Here is a 26,732-nt window from a genome sequence, read left to right on the forward strand (position 1 = left end):
TGGTATCCTAAGTTACCTAACTGCCTTCAGTTTATCATATAGCATTGTATCCCAAATATTAAGGGCAGGTCTTTCTTTTTTGCCCTTATTGAACAAACAGTCTTTAAACATATGCATTAAATTGATTATCTCTAATGTTATCCACCTCAGGGGTTATCCAGGCTGGCATTCTAACAAGTGAGCATTCTGGAGAAAGCAATTACAATATTTATTCCCTCTGGCACGTGGCAGTTGATACTTTGCATTTTGATGCTTGTTTGCCAAAGTTTGGCTTTTACAAAGCACTTGTCTTTTCAGAATTGCAAGCCTTTGATAACTTGTTGAAGAAAAAAAGAAGAGAGATAAGACCACAAAAATCAAATCATGGATTTTCACCTCTCATAACCTTTTCATTTTGAACCTGGGAAATAATTTTATCAAATGGCTTTGCAGATATCCTTCTGAGATGAGATTAAGTGGTATAGGTGCCAGGTAATTATTTTTCCCCACACCTGCTTTTACTCTGTCTCATTCAGACACCTGCACTTGTTTTTGGAAAATGAAAATTAATTCAGAGAAAGGCACATTTAAAAGTCTTAGTTTCTAATAAAGGACTTTCAACTGGGAGATGAAAAGCCATTTGATTTTTCTTTTGAGATGCCCGATTCCTGGTCCCCCAAAAGGGATATAATCCCTCACCAGGAAACTCCAATCTCTAAAGAGACCACTAGAGATATGAAAACCCACATAAAATTATACCTGAAAAAATGTTTCTCCATTAAATGTTGCTGTTTTCCTTCTTTAATCTCTTTACCCTTCCAAATATTTCTTCCTCTTATAAGGATACACCAAAAAGCATTTGACTCCGTTATTTCACAGCTTTTCATGAACAGAAATCAGTCCTGTTCTCCCTTTGCAGCTCAAAAAATCATTACATGACTTCTCCAAAGGTTAGAGGGTACAATATCTAGATAATGTCTTCCTGTGACACATTTGCACACACACTATCTGGGCTTATGGACATCTTCCCAAGGCTGCTGTTGGCTGTGACTTTACAGGTATCAGCAAACTTCGTAAGAGGGATAAATAGCTACAGAACTGATGGAGAAATGATTCAGGTCCTCCAAGGAATCTTAAATTTGACCCTGGGACAACTTCAAGCTGTATTTGGCACAGTGGGATGGGATATACTGGGAATGAAGACACCCTGGAGAGCTTCTAATGAAGAGCATTCCCTGTTTAGGAAGACAGACCCAGCTGATCTGTAAGCACAAATGGTGAGACTGTCATTTATCTGAGTCCTATTTTGAATTTTCAGTAATATGCATCCTATGTATGATTTTTGTGAATGGAGATTGTAATTCAGTTTCCTGTTGCAAAGGGTGCAATGTGGCAATGTCCACCAAATCACCGTATCAAAGAGGCCAATTCCAGACCAGACTGCTTTAGTATTTTTTGGCTAGGAGAGAATGCTGGAGACAGAACGGCAGATGGGCCCCTCTCCATAACCTTGGTCTTTATTTTTTCCTCTGCTAATATTTTCAGTCTAGTAATTTACACAGAAATATTCTGTTTTCTGAAAGGAATCTGCTGAACTCCACTTGAAGGATAAAGAGAGAACACATGCAATCCATGTCTTCAAGGAGCTTAGAGTCTAATGGGGATAACTGGTTGGCACAGGAGGTGTGGAGAACTGAGCCAGCCAAACTTAACTATCAGGTGAACTTTTTAAATATGAGTGTAGGTTTTCACCACACAAGTACTTGTACTTTCTTAAAGAACAAGGCCAAAAGCTAAAGTCTCTTTGTGTTGCCCCCATCAGTTAACACAGTGGTTTGGATTTAGTGAATCATCTATACTTGTTTTGAAAAAAATAAAGGTATTGAATGGAGTTCTTAACAATTACTATAAATATTTAGGAAAATACCCGTTTCCTCTTCCAGTGTAAAAATTATATAAATTGAAGCAAATGTATACTCAGTAAACAAATCAATGCATAGGAAAGTGTGTCCTAGAGTCCCAGAATCCCAAGAGAGAATCTAATTATTAGTGCCATGTTTTTTGTCTAAAGCACTGGGAACAAGTATTAATTTCTTCAACTCAATGGTTTAAAAGTCCTCAGAGTTTCAGTGTATGTGTAATATATGCATAAATATATTGGAAAGATGCTAGAGATTGGAGTAGTCAGGACATATTGACAGAAGACTGTTGACAGAATTATCTGAGAAGCCCATGGCAGGCAATGGGGATATTTCTGAAAGTCAGGGCCACAGGATCCTCTTGTCAAGCAAAGTACCCATGAACACGACAAAAGGTGAATGATTTGGATAACATCCAGATGCTCTGCAACAAGACAGATGCTTCCAAGAGGAGACAGAAGTGTAGTTAGGATGATGAAGTTCTCCAAGAAGCACATGCAAGAATGCAGGAGACTAGAGTTATTCATTTGCACCAGTGAAAGAAATCTCAGCTCCCTTTTCCAGGTGGTATCCTGAGAAGGTGAGAGGAGAAATGCTGCCACTTAAGCTTTCTCCCCTGGAGAAGGCAATGGCACCCTACTCCAGTACTTTTGCCTGGAAAATCCCATGGACAGAGGAGCCTGGAAGGCTGCAGTCCATGGGGTCGCTATAGTCGGACACAACTGAGCGACTTCACTTTGACTTTTCACTTTCATGCATCGGAGAAGGAAATGGCAACCCACTCCAGTGTTCTTGCCTGGAGAATCCCAGGGACGGGGGAGCCTGGTGGGCTGCCGTCTATGGGATCGCACAGAGTCAGACACGACTGACGCGACTTAGCAGCAGCAGCAGCAGAGCAAGACAAAGAGGTCAAGAGGAGCCGGGGTGTGAAGCTTTTGAGCCTGTGGCAAATCAAAGGAGATGCCGGAAAACTCCAAGAGCACACTTAAACAAGCTGCAGAGGAACAAGTTGGAAACAGAATTGATGCTCATTCTTAGTCCTTCCTGCCCTGCTGTGGGGCAGAGTTCTGAAAAGTAAAAACTCTCCTGTGTTTCTCTTCTGGTCTCCTACAGCATGCTACACTTCTGGTTACCAATTGTGTAAGGATTTTCCACACCAAGAAATTCTCCCACTGTTCAGCAGACACAGACTAGATGTCCAACAAATTTAACTTAATTTTAACACTACCTACTTTAGTTAGTACAAAACCCATGGGTTAAAGTGCTCAGTCCCATAAGACTGCCCACCTTCAGACACTAATTACAAGGCCAAGTTGTCACCTGTTCTTCTAACAGACTTGCTGTACATCTGAGGTTCCCACAGTCCTGTCTCAGTTTCAGTCTTTTTCTGGAACAGCTCACAAAACTCTGTTTACTTACTATTGCCAATTAATTACAAAAGGTTATAACTCAGGAATAGCCATATGGAAGAGATGCATAAGATACAATGTGGAGAAGGGGTACAAAGTTGCATTGCCCTTTTTGACTGTGCCACCCTCCCAACACCTCCCAGTTCACCAACTTAGAAGCTCTGAATCCCATACTTCAGGGATTTTTATAAAGATATTATTACATAGGCATAATTTGTTAAATCAGTGGCTATTGATGATTGAACTCAATATCCAACTCCTCTTCCCTCCCAGGAGTTTGGAACAAAAAGTGTATCTAACCACTTGGCTGGTTCCCCTGGCAATCACCCCCCATCTTTAGGGGGTTTCTAAAAGTCATCTCATTAACATAAATACAGTTGTGATTGGAAAGGATTTGTTATGAGTAGCAAAAGACACCTTTATGTCTCATCATTTAGGAAATCACAGTATCACAGGGTCAGACTCTAAGATGTTCCCCAATGGCGCCACCTCCTGCTATTCATGCCTTGCCTTATTTTCTGTCCTTGATTTTGGGTGGAACTTGTGATTTTCTTCTAACCAACAGAATATGGCAAAGGTAATGGATGTCACTTGCATGATTAGGTTACATAAGTTTATGTTTTCTTCCTTACTGCCAGACCCTGGTTTCTATTGCCTTCTCGGTTTTCATGGTTTAATAAAGCAGGTGGTCACGTTGGAGAGGCTGTGTGACCAAGAGATTATTGGTGACCTGTTCCCAACAAGCAACAAGAAACTGAGGCCCTCAGGGCAACAACCTGCAAACAACTAACCAATTGATTTTTGAAGCCGATATTTCCTTAATAGACTCTTCAGTTGAGACCCAACAGGAAATGGCGACCCACTCCAGTGTTCTTGCCTGGAGAATCCCAGGGACGGGGGAGCCTAATGGGCTGCCGTCTGTGGGGTCGCACAGAGTCGGACACGACTGAAGCGACTTAGCAGCAGCGGCAAGAGACCCAGAAGCAGAGAACGCAGTTAAGTCAAGCCTAGACTTCTGAAATAATAAATGTGTGTTGCTTTTAGCCTCTTAAGTTTTTGATAATTTGTTACACAGCATTAGATAATAGAACCCTTGTGGAAAGTGGGTGCCCACAGTCTGGAATCTATGAATGATTCTAAACTGGAAGTGGTCAGATAATTGTCTGGCCTTGATTGTCTCTGGGAAGGGAATCTTTTAACACTCAGGAAATAGTGTGGTGATAATTTTGTGTGTCAGTTTGGCTGGGTCACAGGGTGCCCACATATTTGGTTAAATATTGTTTCTGGGTTGTGCCTGTGAGGATGTTTCTGAATGAGGTTAATATTTGAATCGTTAGACTAAATAAAACAGATTGTCCTCTGCAATGTGGATAGATCTCATTCAATCCATTGAATAATTGAATAGAATAAAAGACTGAGTCAGACAGAATTCTTTCTACTTGACTGTCTTTGAACTGGAACATCAATCTTCTGCTGATTTCGATTTCAGACTTGGACTAGAACTAACTCTGTTGTCTCTCCTGAGTGTTTGGCAACTGCATGTGTTGAAATTTTCAGCCTCCATAATCACGTAGGCCAATTCCTTGCAATAAAAAAAATATATATATATACACACACTCACACACACACACACACATATATATATATATATGCAGTTTTTAATGCCTTCTTTCCTGGAAGGGAACCTGCCCTTCTCATTTTTCCTTCAACCAAAGCCACACCCTCAAGAGAACTCAACCTGTAAAGTAATTCTATTTTTCGTCTCATCTGGGAAGAAAGTAACCTTAGAGAGAAGACTTAAAGTTTGTTGCACTTCTAAGGAACACTTTGAGCTCATGAAACATCATGAACAGACCTGATTCCTTTTGCAGAGGGCTGGAAGGGGTGCAGTAAGCACCACTTAGAGCCTTACTTTACCTTCATCACTCCCATTCCCTGAGCCTCACTCACAGAGGCTGCCCCATTTATTTTGGGTCCTCTCCTTATGTTTCAGTTTCTAAACATGCTTGTAAGTGATAAACAAATAAAAATGTTTTATTTTTACTCTAAGCGTAAATGTGACATTACATTTTCATTCTACTTGATAGTATTTCTTTTTTTTCTGACAAAAGTAGTGGTGAGCATTTGAGACATGTACTCTAGATATTGAAAGAAATCTACATTATTAAAAGCTGAGGTGCATATAAAAATGCCAGTTTAAACAGCGCATCCTCTGAAGTATATATCCTGATACCTATTTCTCCAGGCTCTTAAAAATGTTTTACTGTCATTAGCTTTACTCAGCCTGACTCTATTAATATTATTATATCTCTATTGGAAAGTTATAGAAAGTCAGACAGAAGGTGTAACGGAGAGTCCAAGGTCACAAGCTTCTGTGCCTGGAATATAAAACCTTTCAGAGTCAAGCATTTGGAATGTTTTCTTTTCCCCAATTGACAAGAACTAGTCATGCAAGTGCCAGCTTAGAAACACTGTTATTTGCAAGTATCCCTTCCCTCTCTTTTACAAGTCCTTTGCATATCTATTCACACAGAGGTCAATGAATTATACATCAGTTGAATCTCTTTGTACCCTTCATGCACTTATACTTCTGTTAGTCGTGTAATCTTGAATTCATCACTCTGAATTTTCCCTCTGTACCCACCCTAATTTCTGGTAAACACTGTTTTTGTTGTACACCCACCACCCCTTGCCACTGCCTTAAGAAATTAGAGGGAAAGAAAATCCAACCTTTTCCTGTTTAGGTTTTATCTTCCAAATGAGAGAACACTCTTTTGACTTCTGACTGTGGTTAAAAAAGGAGGTTGTCTAATCCTCTGCCCCAAAAGCAATGCTACAGCTGAGAAAAATTAGTGAAATTAACCATTTCAGTGTTATATAAATTGACCAAAAACATGCAGCAATCTGAAAAGAGCTTATGCTTGAGGAGTTACTGAACTTCAGGTGAGATTAGGAGTCTGTGGATAGAGCTTGGACTGTCCACCTCCTCTCCCCTGTGGCTCAGTCAGTATGGAGGTTCTGCTAAGCACAGTAGGCCGTTAGACCAGCATTTTTGCTGCCGTGGTCTAAAACAGGTCACTCAGTTGACAGCGGTAGAAGATACCTATGCACATTGCAATTGTCAGTAAAAGTGATAATCTTGACAGTGAGTTAGCAAAAAGGGTTAATGGCTCTGTTATCCTGATGTCTTTGGATATAGTTGGGGCAAACCTTTTCCTGGATAAAACTGCCTAACAGCGGAGACCACAGAAGGACCAAGTTGTCCGCAGATGGCTGCTTACCCTAAGAGCCTAAGGGAAAGTAAAAGCTGGGCATGCTTGAAAACAGACTGAAGTTTGAAGGTGCTCCCTTGCCCACACATAGATCTATTGGTTAGTAAGTAAGAAGGCTTACTGGCTTAAGATCTTTGAGCACAACCTCTGTGAAATTATCGACTGACGTCCAACTTTGCAGGTGTTGGGGCAACCACTAAGGAGTCAGGCTTAAAAATAAGAAGAACTTGACAGAAAATCAGCAAAAGATATGGACAACTTAAGCAGCATAACTGACATATGTTTCTGTTGTTCAGTCACTAAGTGCTGTCCATTTCCACCACAGGGAGTGCAGCACACCAGGTTTCTCTGTCCTTCCGATCTACCCAAATTTGCTCAGATTCATGTCTGTTGAGTCAGTGATGCTATCAAACCATCTCATTCTCTACCACCACCTTCTACTTTTGCCTTCAATCTATCCCAGCATCAGGGTCTTTTCCAATGAGTTGGCCCTTTGCATCAAGTGGCCAAAGTGTTGGAGCCTAAGCTTTATGAACAGTACTTCCAGTGAAAAGTCAGAGTTGATTTCCTTTAGGATTGACTGGTTTGATCTCCTTGTAGTCTAAGGACTCTGAAGAGTCTTCTCTAGCACCACAATTGGAAGGCATCAGTTCTTCAGTGCTCAGCGTTCTTTATGGTCCAACTCTCACATCAACACATGCCTACTGGAAAAACCACAGCTTTGACTTTATAGACCTTTGTCAGCAAAGCGATGTCTCTGGTTTTTAATATGCTGCCTAGGTTTGTCATAGCTTTTCTTCTAAGAAGCAGGCATCTTTTAATTTCATGGTTGCAGTCACTGTCTGCAGTGATTTTGGAGCCCAAGAAAACAAAATCTGTTATTACTTCCATTTCTTCCCCTTCTATATGCCATGAAGTGATGGGACCAGATGCCATGATCTTGGTTTTTTGAACGTGCAGTTTTTTAAGCCAGCTTTTGCACCCTCCTCTTTCACCCTTTAGTTTCTTTTTATTTTCTGCCATTAGAGTGGTATCATCTGCCTGTCTGAAGTTGCTGATATTTCTCTTGGCAATCTTGATTCCAGCTTGTGATTCCTCCAGCCTGACATTTCACATGATGTACTCTCCACATAAGTTAAATAAGCAGAGTGACAATATACAGCCTTGTCATACTCCTTTCCCAATTTTGAACCAGTCCATTGTTCCATGTCCAGTTATTACTGTTGCTTTTTGACCTGCATACATATTTCTCAGGAGACAAGTAACATGGTCTGGTATTCCATCTTTTTAAGAATTTTCCACAGTTTGTTGTGATCCACACAGTCAAAGGCTTTAGCATAGTCAAGAAAGCAGAAGTAGATGTTTTTCTGGAATTCTCTTGCTTTCTCTGTGATCCAGTGAATGTTGGCAATTTGATCTCTGGTTCCTCTGCCTTTTCTAAAACCAGCTTGTACATCTGGAAGTTCTCAATTCACATACTGCTGAAGCCTAGCTTGAAGGATTTTGAGTATAACTTTACTAGGATGTGAAATGAGTACAATTGTACAGTAGTTTGAACATTTTTGGCATTGCCCTTCTTTGAGAGTGGAATGAAAACTGACCGTTTCCAGTCCTGTGGCCACTGTTGAGTTTTCCAGATTGGCTAATGTATGAAGTGCAGCTCTGTAACAACATAGTCTTAGGGTTTGAAGTAGCTCAGCTGGACTTCCATCGCCTTTACCACCCTTATTCCTAGTAATGCTTGCTAAGGCCTATGTGACTTCATAATCCAAGATGTCTGGCTCTAGGTGAGTGACCACACCATCGTGATTATTCAGGTCATTAAGACCTTTTTTGTGTAGTTTTTCTGCGTCACCTCTTCTTAATCTCTTCTGCTTTTGTTAGATTGTTACTGTTTCTGTCTTTATTGTGCCCATCTTTGCTTGTAATGTTCCTTTGATATCTCCATTTTGTTGAAGAGATCTCTAGTCTTTCCCATTTTGTTACCCCCCCTTTATTTCTTTGCAATGTTCCTTTAAGAAGGGCTTCTTATCTATCCTTGCTATTCTTTGGAAATCTGCATTCCCTTGGGTATATCTTTTCCTTTCTCCTTTGCCTTTCATTTCTCTTCTTTTCTTAGCTATTTGTAAAACCTCCTCAGACAATGTCTTCTTGCCTTTGTTTTTCTTTGGGATGGTTTTGATCACTGCCTGCTGTACAGTTGTAAACCTCCATCCACAGTTCTTCAAGCATTCTGTCTGTCAGATCCAATCCCTTGAATCTATTTCTCACCTCAACTGTATAATCATAAGGGAATTTATTTAGGTCATGTATGAATTGCCTAGTGGTTTTCCCTACTTTCTTCAATTTAATTCTGAATTTTGCACTAAGGAGCTTATGATCTGAGCCACAGTCAGCCCCAGGTCTTGTTTTTGCTGATTGTGTAGAGCTTCTCCAATATAATCAGTCTGATTTCAGTTTTGACCATCTGGTGATGTCCATATGTAGAGTCGTCTCTTGTGTTGTTGGAAAAGGGTCTTTGGTATGACTAGTGTGTTCTCTAGACAAAACTTCATTAGCTTTTGCCCTGCTTCATTTTGTACCCTAAAGCCAAACTTGCCTGTTACTGCAGATATCTCTGACTTCCTACTTTTGTTTACCAATCCCCTATGATGAAAAGGGCATCTTTTTTTTTTTTTTGGTTTTGATTCTAGAAGGTCTTGTAGGTCTTCACAGAACCGGTCAACTTTAGCTTCTTCTGCATCAGTGCTTGGGGCATAGACATATTACTATGATGTTGAATGGTTTGCCTTGGAAACAAACCTAGATCATTCTGTCATTTTTGAACTTGCACCCAAGAATTGCATTTTGGAGTCTTTTGTCGACTGTGAGAACTACTCCATTTCTTCTAAGGGATTCATGCCCACACTACTAATGGTCATCTGAATTAAATTTACCCATTCTTGTCCATTTTAATTCACTGATTCCTATGATGTTGATCTTTACTCTTTGCCATTTCCCGCTTGACCACATCCAGTTTATCTTGATTCATGGACCTAACATTCCAGGTTCCTATGCAATATTGTTCTTTACAGCATCTGATTTTACTTTCACCACCAGACACATCCACAACTGGGCATTGTTTCTGCTTTGGCCTGGCTGTTTCATTCTTTCTGGGGCTATTTGTAATTGCTGTCCACTCTCCTTCCACCTGGTGATTCATTTTCTGGTGTCATATCTTTTTGTCTTTTCATACTGTTCATATAACTGACATATATAGAATACTTAATTCAACATTTGCACAATAAAAATTATTTTTAAGTGCATACAGAACATTCTCTAGAACAGACCACATGCTAAGCAAGAAAATGTTTCAAAATTTTTCAAAAAATTAAAATCATATGAAATAGTTTTCCAGTGACAACAGAACTAAGTTAGAAATGAATAACAGGCATTCTTTCTTTTTGAATATCTCACTGTGTTCAACTCTTCTCCTGAGTTTACTGCACATCTTTATGATCATTATTTGAACTCTTTATTGGACAGATAGCTTGGCTTAGTTCTTTCTCTGGAGTTTATCTTATTCATTCATTTGGAATATATTCCTCTGTTCTCTCACTTTTGCCTAATTCTCTGTGTTTCTTTCAATCTTTTATATAAGTGAGCTACATTTCCCAATCTTGGAGATATGGCCTTGTGTCAGAGATGCTTTTATACTTCAAATAGAAGTATTTACATTGTAAATCAACCGCACTTAAATTAAAAAAAGAAAAAGATATTTAAAGTTTTCTTGGCTGCCAGGTCCTGCCCCATACAGAAGCTGCTAGGCTCATTGGTGTACAGGGCTGGGTCCCTTAGCAGCTGGTTGCTCAGACTGGAAGTTCTCAGGAGCTGTACAGACCAACTGGTGGAAAGATAAGCCTCTGGCCATAACCCCCTAGAGACAGCACTCCAAAATGGTACTTGCCAACCTGGTGGTAGGATTAACTTTCAAAAATGGCTGTTGCCAAGGTTAATATTTGCAGGGGATTTGTCATGGTTGCCTCCTGCCTCTCCAGGAGGCTCTCCAAGATCAGCAAGTGGGTCTGACCCAGGCTTCCTGCAAACTCCTGCCTCCCTGTTGGGTCTCAGAGTGTGTGAAATTTTGCATGAGTTCTTTTTTTTTTTTTTTTTCCCTTAGGTTTACTTTATTTTTTTGTAATTTTATTTTATTTTTAAACTTTACAATATTCTATTGGTTTTGCCAAATATCGAAATGAATCCACCACAGGTATACATGTGTTCCCCATCCTGAACCCTCCTCCCTCCTCCCTCCCCATACCATCCCTCTGGGTCATCCCATTGCACCAGCCCCAGGCATCCAGTATCGTGCATCGAACCTGGACTGGCAACTCATTTCATACATGATATTATACATGTTTCAATGCCATTCTCCCAAATCATCCCACCCTCACCCTCTCCCACAGAGTCCAAAAGACTGTTCTATACATCAGTGTCTCTTTTGCTGTCTCGTATACAGGGTTATTGTTACCATCTTTCTAAATTCCATATATATTCATTAGTATACTGTATTGGTGTTTTTCTTTCTGGATTACTTCACTCTGTACAATAGGCTCCAGTTTCATCCACCTCATTAGAACTGATTCAAATGTATTCTTTTTAATGGCTGAGTAATACTCCATTGTGCATATGTACCATAGCTTTCTTATCCATTCATCTGCTGATGGACATCTAGGTTGCTTCCATGTCCTGGCTATTATAAAGTTATTTAAAGGCATAGCCTTTGTTTCCTGCACTTCTCTGGCTCTTCCATGTACAAGCTCTATTGGCCTTCAAAGCCAGACATCTTGGCTGCTTGTCTTCACAGTGCAGGAGCCTGATGTGGACTCAGATTCCTTGCTCCTTGGGGAAAACCTCTATAACTGTGATTACCTCCCATTTGTGGGTTGAGTCTTGACTATACCATGTCTCTGCCCCTACTACTTGTCTCATTGTGGTTCCTTCTTTATATGTTTAGTTGTGAAAAATCATTTCTACTCCTCAGGGTGTTCTCATGGGTACTTGCTTTATACATAGTTGCAATGCTGTGTGCCCATGCTCAGGGTCTTCCTACTCTGCCATCTTGGCCAGTGTGCCTTGACTTGGTTCTTTATAGGATAGCAGAGTTAAGTTAAACTGAAGAGAAAAACTATATGAAAAAATACAATTTTAGAGTGATTTGCATCCTTGGAACAGTAATTTACACCTGTGTAATTCACTTTTCTATGAGTAACATCAGTGACTTGTTTTCAATGAATCACAGTTGAAAGCAAAAGTATTCACATGGTTTAAGTTTGCAAAGTGTACAATTACAACATCAGTCAGGCCCTGAGAGTTTTACTGATAAAAGGTGTATTATTTAGAACATAATAGGTTTATAGGCTGGCACAAATAAATAAAACAATATACAGCTTTATGAAGAAAGTTGGTATTTAGTTAGTTTTAATGATAGTGGCTTGGCGTGAGAAGTGCATAAAATCTGTAAAAATGTAGTAGATAAGAGAAAATCTTCCACAGTGTGACTCTTGTTTTAATGATGGAGGCTCTCCTTATAATAAATTATTTTACACGAACTTTTATCAATTAATCATAACAATCTAATTCACCCTTGATTCAAGTCATGTCTTAAATAATTTTATAGATTTGAACATAAACTATTTTATTTATAAAGGATGTATGGATTATGGTGGCATATCCAAAATATGTTTCCTATACCACAAAATACACCATTTGAAAAGGATTTTGTGGTCAAATATGTTTGGAAAACATTATTTACTGTATCCATCTCTTAAGGATTGGATTGTACATTAGTACATCAAAGCTATGAGAAGTTCTTGAAATAAGCCTCCTGTTCTGCTTACTTCACTGTATCTTGACCTTTCAGCAAGATTACACGTTGTGTTATCTCCCCCACATGCTAAATGCTGACCTTGTTGATGACAGCTTCACTTTTCTTTAGCTCTTTTCAGCTGATGCAAGGCCTGGTGATGTGAGTGGTCATATGATTGCCTCCCAGGATGTTATAATGGTAGGAAGCTCAGCTGCTAAGAGAGAGTGGAAGATGACCCAACTACTACAGGTAGCACTGGGTCCAGAGGCCAGGTAGGGGCTTTGGCCTGCCTCTGTAGCATCTGGCACAGCTTACTTGTCCCTCCATTAGTTCTTATCTATGCAGGGCTTCCCTCATAGCTCAGTTGGTTAAGAATGTGCCTGCAATGCAGAAGGCCTAGGTTTGATTCCTAGGTCGGGAAGATCTCCTAGAGAAGGATATGGCAACCCACTCCAGTATTCTTGCCTGGAGAATCCCATGGACAGAGGAGCCTGGCAGGCTACAGTCAATGGGGTCACAAGAGTCTGACACGACTTAGCAACTATGCTGACAGCAGCTGCCTCCCTCCACCAGTCTCTGCTCACCATTTGGGATTTCTGAGTGATTGATTCTGTTGCTTCTCTGATTTCCATTTCATTCAGAAGTTGTCATGATAAGGAGAAGACAGTCTAGAAGCTTTCTGGGGCCGTGGTTCTTGACTCAGTCACTAACTGAAGTGAAAGTGAAAGTTTCTCAGTTGAGTCCGACTCATTGCAACTCCATGGACTGTACAGTCCATGGAATTCTCCAGGCCAGAATACTGGAGTGATAGCCTTTTCTTTCTCCAGGATCTTCCCAAAACAGGGATTGAATCCCGGTCTCCCACATTGCAGGTAGACTCTTTACCAGCTGAGCCACAAGGGAAGCCCAAGAATACTGGAGTGGGTGGCCTATCCCTTCTCCAGCAGATCTTCCTGACCCAGGAATCAAACTGGGGTCTCCTGCATTGCAGGTGGATTCTTTACCAACTGAGCTATCAGGGAAGCCCCAGTCACTAACTAAGTTGACCTAATTAAAAAACACATGAGATACTTACTGTGTGGGAGGTACTGATCTTAATACTTCACAGATAGTAACTCATTTAGTCTTCATGCATCTGAAAATACATGCCCCTTATTAGCCCCATACTATGACTGGAAATTTTTAAATAGAGAACTTCAGTAACTTGCTCATTACTGCTAGTAATAGTACATGGTTGAGCCAGGATTCATACTTAACCAGTAAGCTACAGTGCCTCTTACAGGTCACTTATTTGCTTCTCCGTGTCTGTCGTTGTTCAGTCTCTAAGTCATGTCTGACTCTTTGTGACCCCATGGACTGCAACATGGCAGACTTCCCTATCCTTCACTATCTCCCAGAGTTTGCTCAGATTCATGTCCATTGAGTCAGTGATGCTATCTAACCATCTCATCCTCTGCCTCCCCCTTCTCCTTTTGCCTTCTGTCCCTCCCAGCACCAGGATCTTTTCTAGTGCGTCGGCTCTTTGCATCAAGTGGCCAAAGTATTGGAGCTTCAGCTTCAGCATCAGTCCTTCCAGTGAATATTCAGGGTTGATTTCCTTTAGGATTGACTGGTTTGACCTCCTTTCAGTCCAAGGAGCTCTGAAGAGTCTTCTCCAGCACCACAATTGAAGGCATCAATTCTTCAACATTCAGCCTTCTTTATGGTCCAATTCTCACATCCATACATGACTACTGGAAAAGCCAAAGCTTTGACTATGTAGACCTTCATCGGCAAAGTGATGTACTGTCTAGATTTGTCATGGCTTTTCTTCGAAGGAGCAAGGGTCTTTGTGGATGGCTGCAGTCACCATTCACAGTGATTTTGGAGCCCAAGAAAATAAAGCCTGTCACTGTTTCCATTGTTTCCTCACCTATTTGCCTTATGCCATGATCTTAGTTTTTTAATGTTGAGTTTTAAGACAACTTTTTCATTCTCTCTGTAATCATTAAATAAGATGCACTGTAAAGATTGCCTCCCAGTCCTACGTTTACATCTCTGTCCTGCTTTATCTGTTCTTGTGTGTCTTTAAGAAATCTTTCCTAGATTCAGGAAAGTTTCCTCACTCTACTAACAGTCACAGTTTGACAGGTCAGACAAAGCAGTTGCAAGTGAGGCTGACAGGTCGTCACAGACAGATGCTTTACACCTGGCCATGAATATAAAGGGAGGCTGAGAGAGATGAAAGGCATGTGTGGTATTATGAAATTTAGGCCAGTAATCAACTGGTAGAGTGCTTGGCACAGAGTGGATACTCAATCAAAGTTTGAAGACCAAAGGGTGCACTATGATGAAAGATGACTATCAGTGAATTTGAAACCCTAATCCTTTAAAAAAGAGAGACAGCTAGTTCCAGAGTGCCATTTAAGATAAAATTTCTATAAGAGTAATTTTAGCTATCAAGAGGATCTGCAAGTTTGAATGGACGCTGAAGTCAGAAGTCTTAGATCAGATCAGATCAGTCGCTCAGTCGTGTCCAACTCTTTGCGACCCCATGAATCGCAGCATGCCAGGCCTCCCTGTCCATCACCAACTCCCGGAGTTCACTGAGACTCACGTCCATCGAGTCAGTGATGCCATCCAGCCATCTCATCCTCTGTCGTCCCCTTCTCCTCCTGCCCCCAATCCCTCCCAGCATCAGAGTCTTTTCCAATGAGTCAACTCTTCACCTGAGGTGGCCCAAGTACTGGAGTTTCAGCCTCAGCATCAGTCCTTCCAAAGAAATCCCAGGGCTGATCTCCTTCAGAATGGACTGGATGGATCTCCTTGCAGTCCAAGGGACTCTCAAGAGTCTTGTCCAACACCACAGTTCAAAAGCATCAATTCTTCAGCACTCAGCCTTCTTCACAGTCCAACTCTCACATCCATACATGACCACAGGAAAAACCATAGCCTTGACTAGACAAACCTTTGTTGGCAAAGTAATACCTCTGGTTTTGAATATGCTATCTAGGTTGGTCATAACTTTCCTTACAAGAAGTAAGCGTCTTTTAATTTCATGGCTGTAGTCACCATCTGTAGTGATTTTGGAGCCCAGAAAAATAAAGTCTGACACTGTCTCCACCGTTTCCCCATCTATTTGCCATGAAGTGGTGGGACTGGATGCCATGATCTTCCTTTTCTGAATGTTGAGCTTTAAGCCAACTTTTTCACTCCCAACTTTCACTTTCATCAAGAGGCTTTTTAGTTCCTCTTCACTTTCTGCCATAAGGGTGGTGTCATCTGCATATCTGAGGTTATTGAGATTTCTCCCGGCAATCTTGATTCCAGCTTGTGTTTCTTCCAGTCCAGCGTTTCTCATGATGTACTCTGCATATAAGTTAAATAAGCAGGGTGACAATATACAGCCTTGACATACTCCTTTTCCTATTTGGAACCAGTCTGTTGTTCCATGTCCAGTTCTAACTGTTGCTTCCTGACCTGCATACAAATTTCTCAAGAGACAGGTCAGGTGGTCTGGCATTCCCATCTCTTTCAGAATTTTCCACATTCATAATGGAAGATTGGCCTGAATGCAAGTTCCAGAACAGTAACAAAGTTAGTCATTTCCCTAAAGTTTTTAAAGTTTTCAGTCAGCTGTTACTCATCATTAATGTTTCATATGTGTCAGCAAATACAAGAATATAGTTTCTTGAAACAGCAGGGGAAACATTAAAATGTCATTTAATATCTGCCTATAAATTGCAACTTAACTTATATTTAAACCATGAAACTATGCAAGTAAATCCATACAAGGAAAACATGCAAAAAAGTTTTTAAGGTATATATGGTATTATGAGAAATTTTTATTTTTCAGAATTGTGTTGTTACCTTCCAACCTTTGCAATAGTTTTAAAATTACTCAGAATAAATATAAAATAAACCTTTTATAGTTCCTTCATGCTGTGCCACTAGATGGACTGACCCCTATCAGGACCAAAACTGAACCACTGCATGTAGGACACCTGCACTGAGATAGAAATTAGTCCGTGTTCAGAATTTTAAACAAGCAAGCATTTTCTATTCCCTTTGTTCTAATAAAGATATTTATTTTTCTGTAAAAGCTACAAACTGATCTTAGTGTGAATTATTTACGAGCAGTAACAATTTACCAATGTTGTTTGTTTTCTGCCTACAAAAAGGAGGTGGGAGGAATTAATTGTGTGAAAAATATTAAGATCATAAATAGGAACTGAACATAGTCTCCCAGGACACTATGTCTAATGACTGGATTAGACCATGACTGATAGACCATCCTGGGTTGCTTCTCATCCCCGGAAGATTAGATTTATGGGGTGGAAATAAGAAAGAGCCACCTCAGTAGCAGCCTTTTGCTAATCACAGGTGTATATATCATTTAATGATATGATTTATCCCTGATTTAAGCATTCTGATTAATATTCTGTTTCCTACTTCAGACCTATTGGATGGTTTTTTCCTTTGGGTTTTTACAAATACCTGATCACTTTACACTAACAAAAGATACGTTGTTATGTAAAAATGGTACCAAAATGTTATCTGCATTGTTGTTTATATTTATTTTAAAATAATACACATTTAAACATTCAGAAAAAATTTTTCTGAAAGTTCAATTTCAAGAAACTTTTAGCAGAAAAGATAAAAGAAAAACTCCTATTTCAGGAAAAGTTCTGACTATTATTATAGAAAGAGAAAATTAGAATAAGCAGATGTTAGAGGTAATGTCTGTTTATGAAAATGGTGTACATATGGAATGAATATAATAAAAACTTAGCTAATAAAAAAGTATCTGCTTAATGACAAATAATGCCAAGATGAGAATTTACTTATTAGTCATTACCTAATGGTTTATTATTTGTTTTTGGTGTTGCTTGTAGACAAAGCAATTAGAAAACTGAATTTTCATGTGGATGTTCTAACAAAGCGTGTCACTGATTGTCACTTTTAGTCCTTCAAATGTAAGCAATATTCTGGCAAAATAATATCTTTCTTAATATAGAATGACTAATATTTATAGACATGATGAATTATTATTTTACCTTGAATAATTTATACCAGAAAACTCAGATATTCAAAGACTGTTTTAAACTAAGGCATATTTAAAAGAGATGTAGAGTTTTTCAATACCAATCATCTATATATATTTTTTCAAGTACAAATACATCTTCTAGAAGGTTTCACATTAATCTAAGCAATTGAGGTTGATTCCATATTTAAATTTACACCTTGCACCTGGCCTCATTCTAGTTCCACTTCCTAATCACTACACTGAAACAATATCTTTTCAAGATATTGACAATGCTGTGATATTTTGGTAATGGTGCTTTAGGGAGGATTCAGTGAAGGTAATTATTCTATCTTCATGAATTTACACCTTAGCATTTCAAGTTGATATGTTAGCATATAATCCTATAAATGTAATTCAATAGCTCTACAATCAAAATTATTTTAGCAAAGGCTGAAGCTTTTTATTTTTTAACACCATTCTTAGAACTATTTTATCATTTTTTTCATCATGTATCTTTGCAATTAATGTTTAAATAAGGGCTCTTGATGAAAGTGAAAGAGGAGAGTGAAAAAGTTGGCTTAAAGCTCAACATTCAGAAAATGAAGATCATGGCATCTCGTCCCATCAATTCATGGCACATAGATGGGGAAACAGTGGAAAAAGTGTCAGACTTTATTATTTTGGGCTCCAGAATCACTGCAGATGGTGATTGCAGCCATGAAATTAAAAGATGCTTACTGCTTGGAAGGAAAGTTATGACCAACCTACATAGCATATTGAAAAGCAGACATTACTTTGCCAACAGAGGTCCGTCTAGTCAAGGCTATGGTTTTTCCAATGGTCATGTATGGATGTGAGAGTTGGAACTGTGAAGAAAGCTGAGTGCCGAAGAATTATGCTTTTAAACTGTGGTGTTGGAGAAGACTCTTGAGAATCTCTTGGACTGCAAGGAGATCCAACCAATCCATCCTAAAGGAGACCAGTCCTAGGTGTTCATTGGAAGGACTGATGCTGAGGCTAAAACTCCAGTATTTTGGCCACCTCATGTGAAGAGTTGACTCATTGGAAAAGACCCTGATGCTGGGAAGAATTGGGGGCAGGAGTAGAAGGGGACGACAGAGGATGAGATGGCTGGATGGCATCACCGACTCGATGCACATGAATTTGGGTGAACTCCAGGAGTTGGCGATGGACAGGGAGGCGTGGCGTGCTGCGATTCATGGAGTCGCAAAGAGTCAGACACGACTGAGCGACTGAACTGAACTGAACTGAAGGTCTCAATGCTGTCCTTAGATATTCATGCACAGAATTGACCGGATTATCTGGGGACAAAAATTGAACATTATTTCCTGAGGGAATTACACATGTTAATTGAGGGTAGATATTAGCCCTTGATAACTAACGAAAGTTATTCATGCTCATTGTACACATAATTTTATCATTGGCAAGTCTTTTATTACTGCATAGAAATAAAAAGACTGAGAAGCCCAATTTTCCAGTTTAAATATTCGTGTTTGGTTAAAATCTTCCATATAAAGTCATAGTTCTTAAATTCAATTATTATGTGGTTTCTTTTTTCTCTGCCTTACTCTCCTTAGTTATTTTTACCCTAGTAGGTATCAATGATGCTTTGACAAACATCTGATTTTCCTGGGTGGTATAAGAAAAGTCCACATTAACAAATTATGAAAAGAAAAAGAAGGGTGAATTAGTAATTTTTTTGCTAGATTAATGTGTTGATATTTAAAATTGTCTTGTATTGAAATCCTTTGGGATTCCATTGAGATCTGGGTATTCTATATACAGCATAAATTCACAATACCTGTTTGCAGCCCAGAACTAGGGAGTGTAAAGAATGTGTTTGTTTTTTTTAACACTATATTTTTTAAACAATTACAGATAATGTTAAGAAGGATAAAATATGTTTAAGGGCAGAGAATCTAGAGCCAAATTTAGTCACTAGTACTAAGAGTCAGAAATTTTAAGACCTATGGTTTATTTTATTCATTCACCCTTGATTTTAGGACTGAAATGCTTCAACATCCTGTGATTTGATTAGCAGTCTGAGTTCACATCACTTCTCAAATTCACATGCTGTCTCAAAAAATAAAAGTTCCCTTCCCAAGGCACATCCACCTGATGACAGGAGCAGAGCACCCAGGAGCATGACAAGGCACTCACAAACCAGCTGTGGGACTCCCAGGGAGGGAGTGAGGGGGTGAGTAATCTGCTCCTATTCACTGTACTTAGCCCCTGTTTTTCATTAGCTGTTGCTAAGCTGAACACATTCAGTATGTGTGGAAAAAGCTTTTATTAAACATGCTGAAATTGTTAAAAAGACTATTTCACTAGTAAAAAGTGAGTGTTATCAATAAGCAGTCACCTTCATGAATACCATAGTTGGTCATATTACTTCAATATCAGTAAGTAAATAGGATAAATACCATAAGTTTTCTTCACCTCATTTCACTCAAATCGATGTTATAACTGTTGAATTCTCCAAATGAAAGAAATCTACTGTGATAAATATTAGTTTGCTTTATTTTATCTTTTTTTTTACAAGCAAACCCAGCACTGTTTGCATTTGTCATAATCCTAAACTGTTCAAGGAGCAAGGAAATCATAACTGCATGATAATCCCTTTCTATTTCCTCCTTTACACAGCCCAACTATGGGCTGTTATGATGGCACCCAACAGAAATGGTGAGAATCACACTTGGGAGCACTTATTCAGTTTTTAAAAATCAACTCAATTTCAGTTTGAAGGAGAAACAGAGGGGCCCAACACAGTGATAGGAGGTCTAAGCTAGACTCGAGTAAATGTGTTCCTTTCAAACTGAATACAGGCTTCATATCTGTACACTGTGTGGTCTGAAATAGTAAAGCACCATCCGTTGGCGTTCAAGGTACTAACCAGCTAAATTAATGGCACTGTTTTTAAAAAGGAAAAATGTCTATGCTTGATATGCCCTCTTTGGTCACCTTTGTATTAATAGGCTCTGAGAGCCTTGTCTGACACAACCCATATCTGGAGCATCTGAGTGGTGTGGCCTCTAGGAAGTCTTCCATGACGTGGGGCATGCCTCTCAATGTAATGGCTAAGAGTAAAATGAGCTGAGTGTAGGAGCACTTTGGGAAGCATAAACCAGTTTCTTAATAAAAAAAAAAGTGAAGCTTTTTAAAATCAGTATATTTATTGAAGTATGTATTTACAATATTAATTTCGGCTCTACAAAAAAGTGATTCAGTTATGCATGTATGCATTTTCATATATTCTTTTTCATTGTGGTTTATCATAGGATATTTAATGTAAATCTGTGCTATACAGTAGGATCTTATTGTTTATCAATTCTATATATAAAGCTGACATCTGCTAACACCAGCCTCTCACCCCATCCCTCTTGCAACCCCTCTTCCTTGGCAAACCACCAGTCTGTATTCTATGTCTGTGATTCTGTTTCTGTTTCATAGATTTTGCATACAGGTGATATCGTATTGTATTTGTCTTTTTTTTAAAGAAACTTTTCAGTGCAGCTTGGTATTTCCTTGCTTTAAGCATGTATCTGAAAGAGTCCAAAATGCAGTACTTGGATGCAATCTCAAAAACAACAGAATGATCTCTGTTCATTTCCAAGGCAAACCATTCAATATCACAGTAATCCAAGTCTATGCTCTGACCAGTAATGCTGAAGAAGCTGAAGTTGAATGGCTCTATGAAGACCTTCTAGAACTAACACACAAAAATGATGTCCTTTTCATTATAGGGGACTGGAATGCAAAATTAGGAAGTCAAGAAACACCTGGAGTAACACGTAAATTTGGCCTGGGAGTACAGAATGAAGCAGGGCAAAAGCTAATAGAGTTTTGCCAAGAGAACTCACTGGTCATAGCAAACACCCTCTTCCACCAACACAAGAGAAGACTTTACACATGGACATCACCATGGTCAATACCAAAATCAGATTGATTATATTCTTTGCAGCCAAAGATGGAGAAGCTCTATACAGTCAACAAAAGCAAGACCAGGAGCCGACTGTGACTCAGATCATGAACTCCTTATTGCAAAAATTCAGACTTAAATTGAAGAAAGTAGGGAAAACCACTAGACCATTCAGGTATGAAATCAAATCCCTTAAGATTATACAGTGGAAGTGGAGAAATAGATTTAAGGGACTAGATCTGATAGACAGAGTGCCTGAAGAACATGGACAGAGTTTTGTGACATTGTACAGGAGGCAGGGATCAAGACCATCCCCAAGAAAAAGAAATGCAAAAAGGCAAAGTGGTTGTCTGAGGAGGTCTTACAAATAGCTGTGAAAAGAAGAGAAGTGAAAGGCAAAGGAGAAAAGGAAAGATATGCCCATTTGAATGCAGAGTTTCAAAAAATAGCAAGGAGAGATAAAGCCTTCTTCAGCGATCAATGCAAAGAAATAGATGAAAACAATAGAATGGGAAAGATTAGATATATCTTCAAGAAAATTAAAGATACCAAGGGAATGTTTCATGCAAAGATGGGCACAGTAAATGACAGAAATGATATGGACCTAATAGAAGCAGAAGGTATTAAGAAGAGGTGGTGAGAATACACAGAAGAACTGTACAAAAGAGATCTTCATGACCCAGATAATCGCGATGGTGTGATCACTCACCTAGAGTCAGCCATCCTGGAATTCAAAGTCAAGCGGGCCTTAGGAAGCATCACTATGAACAAAACTAGTGGAGGTGATGGAATTCCAGTTGTGTTATTTCAAAGCCTAAAAGATGATGCTGTGAAAGTGCTGCACTCAATACGCCAGCAAATTTGGAAAACTCAGCAGTGACCACAGGACTGGAAAAGGTCAGTCTTCATTCCAGTCCCAAAGAAACAAATGCCAAAGAATGCTCAAACTACTGCACAACTGCACTCATCTCACACACTTGCAAAGTAATGCTCAAAATTCTCCAAGCCAGGCTTCAACAGTACGTGAGCCATAAACTTCCAGATGTACAAGCTGGATTTAGAAAAGGCAGAGGAACCAGAGATCAAATTGCAAACATGTGTTGGATCATTGAAAAAGCAAGAGAGTTCCAGAAAAACATCTACTTCTCCTTTATTGACTATGCCAAAGCCTTTGACTGTGTAGATACAACAAACTGTGGAAAATTCTTCAAGAGTTGGGAATACCAGACCACCTGACCTGGCTGCTGAGACATCCCTATGCAGGTCAAGAAGTAACAGTTAGAACTGGACATGGAACTACAGACTGGTTCCTAATGGGGAAAGGAGTCCGTCAAGGCTATATATGGTCAGCTCAGAAGGCTGAGTGCTAAAGAATTGATGCTTTTGAACTGTGATGTTGGAGAAGACTCTTGAGAGTCCCTTGGACTGCAAGGAGATCAACCAGTCAATGGTACAGGAAATCAGTCCTGAATATTCATTGGAAGGACTGTTCCTGAAGCTGAAACTCCAGTACTTTGGCCACCTGTTGGGAGGAACTGACTCATTTGAAAAGACCTCGATGCTGGGAGAGACTGAAGGCGGGAGGAGAAGGGGACAACAGAGGATGAGATGGTTGGATGACATCACAGACTTGATGGACATGAATTGAGTAAGCCCCGGGAGTTGGTGATGGACAGGGAAGCCTGGCATGCTGCAGTCCATAGGGTGCAGTCCATGGGGTTACATGACTGAGCGACTGAACTGAAGCATGTATCCATTTAGTATGTTAAATATTTTGCTAAAAGTATTAAATAGAATGCACCCATTAATCAGGAGATCCTAGATATACCTCGATATATCTATATATATTGTTGTTGTTGTTCTGTCTCTCAGTCAGGTCTGACTCCTTGGGACCCCATGGACTCCAGCTTGCCAGGCTTCCCTGTCCTTCACCAACTCTTGGAGCTTGCTCAAATTCATGTCTGTTGAGTCAGTGATACCATCCCAATCATCTTGTCCTCTGTCATTCCTTTCTCTTCCTACCTTCAATCTTTCCCACTATTGGGGTCTTTTCCAAAGATTCGGCTCTTTGCATCAGGTGGCCAAAATATTGGAGATTCAGCATTAGTTCTTCCAGTAAACATTCAGGATTGATTTCCTTTAGGATTGACTGATATAATCTCCTTTCAGTCCAGGGACTCTCAAGAGACTTCTCCAATACCACAGTTTGAAAGTTTCAATTCTTCAGTGCTCAGCCTTCTTTATATTCCAATTCTCACATCCATACATGACTACTGAAAAAAAAAAACGTAGTTTTGAGTATATGAATATTTATATTTATTATAATATATGTATGTGCTGTTCTTGGTCACTCAGTCATGTCCAACTCTGTGACCCCATAGACCGTAGCCCAACAGACTCCTCAGTTCATGGGGATTCTCCAGGCAAGAATGCTAGAGTGAATTATCATTCCCTCCTCCAGGGGATCTTCCCAACCCAGGGATCAAACCCAGGTCTCCCACATTGCAGGTGGATCCTTTACCATTTGAGCTACCAGGAAAGCCCAATATGTATACTGATATTTATTAATAAGCCAGAATACTGGAGTGGGTAGCCTTTCCCTTCTCCAGTGGATCTTCCCAACCCAGGGATTGAACCCAGGTCTCCCTCATTGCAGGTGGATTCTTTACCAGCTGAGCCACAAGGGAAACCCTTATTAATGGCCAGTTCTTGTATATATAGGATAATCTTAATTTTGTGCTATGTAGGTGACACCAATACCTAGATTTTGTTCAGTTCTGCACATCTATCTTTAACTTTAATTGCACATTTAATCAAGGAATTTCTATATTTGAAAATTGCAACAGTAGGAATGTGACTAGGACTGAAAAGCACCAAATTTACTTCCTTCATGGATGCAGAAAACATACAGAACAATAAAGTGGAGGTAATTTTTAAGTAGGTTATTTTTTTAATTAACACATTTCATCTTTGTTAATAGGAGAAAGTAAGTATGTAGTCAGATTTAGGACCTGAAACACTGATAGAATTCAACATTCACAAACTTGAAGTTAAGAGTTTAAGATTAACATTGTAAACCTAGAAATAAACATAAGTATTATCCCATAAATAAGACATTATATCATATGCCTTAAAATTTTAGATACTATTGTTTGTTAAAATTCTTTTACATTTTAAAATGTAAAAATGCCCGCCTTAATGTTTATGAACTATAGCATATGATTGAGAAATAGAAATGTAACCAGCTAAGAAAATCTTTTAGGAACACTTATAGTTTTACTGAGATATAATTGACATATAGGGTTGTGTAAGTTTAACGTACACAAGGTGTGGATTTGTTACATTATTTTGCAAAATGATTAACTCCATAGAGTTATTTAATACCTCTATCACTTCACACAATTACTATTTCTTTTTTGTGGTGAGAACATTTAAGATTTCTCTTTGCAACTTTCAAGTATATGTATCAGTATTATTAACTATAATCACCAAGGTGTACATTAGATTCCCTAGAACTTATTCATCTAACTGAAAGTTTGTACTATTTGATTAACATCTCCCCATATAGGAATACTTTATATCAAGTCCAGGAAAGGAAGATGGCTTTCCGGAATTCCTCATGGCAGGGCTTTAAGGTTCGGCTGTGGGAAATTTCCAAATTTCAAATTGGAAACATCTACTGGATTATAGAAAAAGCAAGAGAATTCCAGAAAAACAACATCTACTTCTGCTTCATTGATTATGGTAAAGCCGCTGGTTGTGTGGATCATAGCAAACTATGGAAAATTCTTAAAGAGATGGGAACCTGCCTCCTGAGAAGCATGTATGCAGGTCAAGAAGCAACAGCTAGAACCAGACATGGAACGACAGACAGGTTCAAAACTGGAAAAGGAGTACATCCAGGTTGTATATTGTCTTATTTAACTTCTATGCAGAGTACATCATGCGAAATAGCGGGCTGGATGACTCACAAGTTAGAACAAGAAACATTCAGAAAACTAAGATCATGGCATCTAGTTCCATCACTTCATGGCAAATATATGGGCAAACATTGGAAACAGTGACAGACTGTTTTCTTGAGCTCCAAAATCACTGCAGTGACTGTGGCCATGAAATTAAAAGATGCTTGCTCCTTGGAAGAAAAGCTATGACAAACCAAGACAGTGTATTAAAAAGCAGAGATGTTACTTTGCCGACAAAGGTCCATATAGTCAAAGCTATGGTTTTTCTAGTAGTCATGAACGAATGTGAGAGCTGGACCATGAAGAAGGCTGAGCACCAAAGAACAGATGCTTTCAAACTGTGGTGCTGGAGAAGACTCTGTAGAGTCCCTTGGACAACAAGGAGGTCAAACCAGTCAATCCTAAAGGAAATCAATCCTGAATATATATTGGAAGGACTGATGCTGAAGCTGAAACTCCAATACTTTGGTCACCTGTTGAGAAGAGCCAACTTGCTAGAAAAGACCCTGATGCTTGGAAGGAGGAGGAGAAGGGGACAACAGAGGGTGAGGTGGTTGAATGGCATCACCAACTCAATGGACATAAGTTTGAGCAAACTCAGGGAGATGGTGAAGGACAGGGAAGCCTGGCATGCTGCATGGTGTCACAAAGAGTTGAACACCACTGTGTGACTTAATACAGCAACAATGGGAAATTGGCACTGGAAAAATAAATAGAAGAGCAGGTCTCTAAATACCAGCCAAAGTTGAGTCCATCCAGAGACCACATCAGTTCAGTTCAGTTCAGTTGCTCTGTCATGTATGACTGTTTGTGACCCCATGAATCACAGCACGCCAGGCCTCCCTGTTGATATGAAGGAGTAAAACACTCTCCTGAGTAATATTTGAGGGAATCATGGAAAATAATTGATGCTCAGTTCAGTTCAGTTCAGTCACTGAGTCGTGTCCGACTCTTTGCGACCCCATGAATCGCAGCATGCCAGGCCTCCCTGTCCATCACAAACTCCTGGAATTCACTCAAACTCATGTCCATCGAGTTGGTGATGCCATCCAGCCATCTCATTCTCTGTCATCCCCTTCTCCTCCTTTCCCCAATCCCTCCCAGCATCAGAGTCTTTTCCAATGAGTCAGTTCTTCACATGTGGTGGCCAAAGTATTGGAGTTTCAGCTTTAGCATCAGTCCTTCCAATGAACACCCAGGACTGATCTCCTTTAAAATGGACTGGTTGGATCTCCTTGCAGTCCAAGGGACTCTCAAGAGTCTTCTACAACATCACAGTTCAAAAGCATCAATTCTTTGGCACTCAGGTTTCTTCACAGTCCAACTCTCACATCCATACATGACTACTGGAAAAACCATAGCCTTGACTAGACGGACCTTTGTTGGCAAAGTAATTGG

This window comes from Bos mutus, chromosome 28 (genome assembly GCF_027580195.1).
Source record: "Bos mutus isolate GX-2022 chromosome 28, NWIPB_WYAK_1.1, whole genome shotgun sequence".
In the NCBI taxonomy this organism is placed as follows: Eukaryota; Metazoa; Chordata; class Mammalia; order Artiodactyla; family Bovidae; genus Bos; species Bos mutus.